Genomic DNA, 3,634 nt, shown 5'->3' with positions numbered 1-3,634 from the left:
CAGGAATGTGTCAAGAAGAAGTAGACATGGGAAGGAAATGAATCTTTGATTCATTATCATGGAACAGCAGCTAAGCTGGAGCCAAAAAGTCCTTCAGAGATTTAACATGAGATCTAAATTTTATTTTATAGTTCATATTGCAATTTCACTGCAATGACAAAAATGATTCAACTGAATAACTGAACTGAAGCTGATCATTATTCAGTTTTTCTTGTTGGTTTGATGGATGAACTGATATTGAAGTTTAAAAATCTCTCTCCTTTTAGCAAAAAAAGAGTCACTGTTCTGCTCCAGAGTGCACGCTTGAGAAGGACTGGATATACAGTGCCTTGACTGCTGCTTGCTGTAGATGTAGGTGAACATGGATATGGACACTGGAGTGAGTATCAATATACTGTACAAACCTTGAAAATATAAAGGAAAACACAACTGCTTCCCCATATCTTCTTTTTCTTTTTCCTGTTTTTTGTTTTGTTTTGTTTTAAACTTGGGGAGTATTGCATTTCATTGAAACCATGAGTATTGCTGCGCAGGTTTGTTTAAACCAAAGCAATTGCCTGTCCCTAGCCATTACTCATAGCAGTGAGAAAACTTCGCAGGACTTAGCTTAGGCAGCTCCCAGTCCCTGGAGCTCAGATATAGTCCAGGACACGCCATGTGGATAAACAAGAGGGTTGACACAGCTGTGCAGGAGCTGTGAGGAGGTTTTGGAGCAGGCAAGCAGGAACAGCCTTGGGTAATTGCCATTGCACCAGATCCTGCTCTGAAAATGCTGCCCCTCCCACACATAACACTGTCTTCCTTTCTGGACTTTGGAGACTGCTCAGCTCTGGGACAGAGGAAAGTAAATTCTCTTCAACAGTGCAGGGTCCAGCACTTGGTTTCCTGTGCTCCTTTCACCCGTGTAGAGCAGGAGGAATTTCCTGCAGGGAGCTGGGTTGCTCCAGCTGGAGCATACCCATGTGTTCCCCTTCTCCACACACACCTGGATCTGCACTTCCTGCCCAGAGCATGCACTGGAGACTCTGCCAGGACACCTGGTCCTTCCTGGTCCCTGGGAGTGTCATCCACATTGGACTGCATTGTCCTTATAAACAGTCCCTGCTCATGGCAGTAAAAGGACTCCTGAAAAATGAAGTGTTAACAAAGACCAACTGCGAGTGCTGGAGGAAGAACCTCCGGTGCGGATCAGAGAGCTGCAATTCCCAGCCTCCATGAGGACACACTCCTCAAAACAGTTCTCTAATTGAAAATTAATTCTCAGAACAACTTAAAGTTTTTTTAAGCTACTGCTCAAGTAAAAGGAATAATCACTTTCTGTAGCACCAGCTAAATAATTGAATGCAGATCTTAGTAGAATATTTTCCGTCCAAGGACAGTGGTTGCATAATTATTTCATATGATATAAATATTTAGAGATTACTTTTCCCTCAGCAATTAAATCAATAGATTGGACTTTAAATGAAAACTAAATTGAAAATGCTTGATTTTTTTTAAAAAAAGAAACTTAGTATTTTTGGTCTGCATTGTAAATTGAAACATAAACAAAGCCTGTTAAATTTTGATTAAATTGATCTTTTTCTTTTGCTTGTTCTTATAGGTCATAAAAGTGAAGTCTGAAAACAGGGACAGTGGCAAGGAGACTGAGAAATGAATGGGCAAAGTCATGTAAGTAAGTAAGAATTGACCCAAATGCTGAAATTCTAAAAAAAAAAAAAAAAAAAATTCAGTCAGTCAAATATGAAATTCTGCATCAAAATTTTATATGTTCTCTTAACACTGTAACTTGTGAGGCTACCCCAGAAAGCCTTTCTCTGAGGAGATGTCACCAGAGCACAGGGGTGAATGACTAATCCATCCCTGCCAAAAGTGTCTCCTGCTGATTACAGGTCATGTGTGCTGCCTGGTTGCCTCGTGAGCTACATTGTGCATAAAAAATGGATACTCAACTGCACTGGTATCATAATTTTATAATCTTTTCATTATTTAGACATTTCTCTTTTTCTAAGGCATTTTATGGGCATTGCAAGTATTTACTCTGGAATAAAATCATTTTAAAATATGCTTTTAAATCAACCCTCCCATGTCCCATAGCAAGGTGGGCTCTCTCCATTCTCTTTCCTTTCCAACTCCTCACTGCAGCCGTGCCACATTGTTGTGGCTGGGAGATTTTTATCCTGTAACTAAACTTATTGTGCCTAATCTTTACAAAATGGGTGAGAGTCATTCCTGGGAGGTGCTCCCTGCAGATGCCTCAACCCAGGCAGACAATCAGGGCTATTTTCCCTTGTCCAGGGAAAAACAGAACACAGAGGGGTAGAAGCAGTGGTGCCTGAGAAGGATTGGATCCTGGCCTGTCTCTTGTGGCTGTGGCTGCTCTGGCTGCTTCAGGAGGGTTCCGGAAAGCAGAAAAAGCTGAGCACAACAAAAGGCTGAGAAAGGGGGTAGCCAAAGTGATTACAGTGGTTTTTGACTTGTGGATCTCTAAACGTTTTCTATCATGCGCTTGGCTTTATCCCTCTGCATTGCCTTCCCTGCAGCAGCTGCCACTTCCCAGCTGATCCCTCCTTTCTGTCACTAAAATGAGCAGCCTTGCAATGATGAATATTAAAATTCACCCACTAGCACTGCAGTGAGGTGGGGTCCGAGCAGCTCCTACCTCCCAGCCTGCTGTGCCACCCTGCCAGCAGATTCGGGAAGGCGACACCACACTGGTTTATCCTGGTTTCCTTCCCAACCCTGACAGCTGGTTATAACTGGTTGAGCAATGGCTGGAGTTCAGAACAATTCAAATGTCTCAGACAGTCTATATAAACATCGTTCCTTACTTAGAGGTCCCGTTGGAAGCTGTGTCTGTTGGACACTTAGTGAATTACAGGCTTTAGAAACTACCTGGCAATGCCTTGAACCAGACGCAAAACTTCCACTAATGCAACCTTTAGAGTCTTAAGTAGGTACTTGGCTGCCAGTTGCTTTCAGGCAGGCTGTAAAGGGACTTTCTGGAAAAAAAAAATCTGACTCTGGACCAGCATCACCATTTGTTTCATCTCGATTTGGAGTGGTTAAATAGGAATTTGCAAAGGAAATGAATGAGAGGACCAGCTTCTTTCATTTAATAGGCTTGTCTAAGTAGAACCAAGCAACAAAGGAATTCTGTGTAAGGTTTGCAATTTCTGTCGCTCTTGTCTAACCAGATTGAAATCATCAAAAACAAAACAAACAAACAAACCCCCCAAACCAACAGGAGCGAGTGCAAGCGATTTAGAGTGTATGCATTACAAGTGATACAGAATATGCATTTATGATTCAAAATTTTAAACAGCTGAGAAATAAATATGCAAAGTAGATTGTTCTGTTTGCAGATGGTAATCCTGCCGCACTGATTTTGCTCAGCTGTCTGATTTTTCAATGTCTGCATTCCTGGTTCCTGGGATTCCTGATTAAGAAATAAAATATGAGTCACGGTGCATGGTTACCTTCTGCGCATCTGAAAGGCTAACTCAGTGACTGAAAACAGATTATTAGAGGCTGATCTTGCCGTGCTGAATTCGATGCAATGTCAGGGGATTGGGAAAAAAAAAAAATATCTTCTCTGCTCTGCCCTTCATTTTAGAGCTGTAGGATAAAGGCTCCT

The 3,634-nt window shown here is 41.9% G+C and overlaps 1 long non-coding RNA gene across 1 annotated transcript in view; it reads left to right on the top strand.

The window, feature by feature from the left end:
* Positions 1-3,634, top strand: part of LOC108449235 — a 10,969-nt gene that overhangs the window by 833 nt on the left and 6,502 nt on the right. The window contains exons 2-3 of the long non-coding RNA XR_001865380.1: positions 267-379; positions 1,601-1,668. This is a non-coding gene — a long non-coding RNA (uncharacterized LOC108449235). The remainder of the gene's footprint in view (positions 1-266; positions 380-1,600; positions 1,669-3,634) is intronic.

This window comes from Corvus brachyrhynchos, unplaced genomic scaffold, assembly GCF_000691975.1.
Source record: "Corvus brachyrhynchos isolate BGI_N302 unplaced genomic scaffold, ASM69197v1 scaffold258, whole genome shotgun sequence".
Classification (NCBI taxonomy): domain Eukaryota; kingdom Metazoa; phylum Chordata; class Aves; order Passeriformes; family Corvidae; genus Corvus; species Corvus brachyrhynchos.
This window is presented reverse-complemented; position numbering and strand designations above follow the sequence as displayed.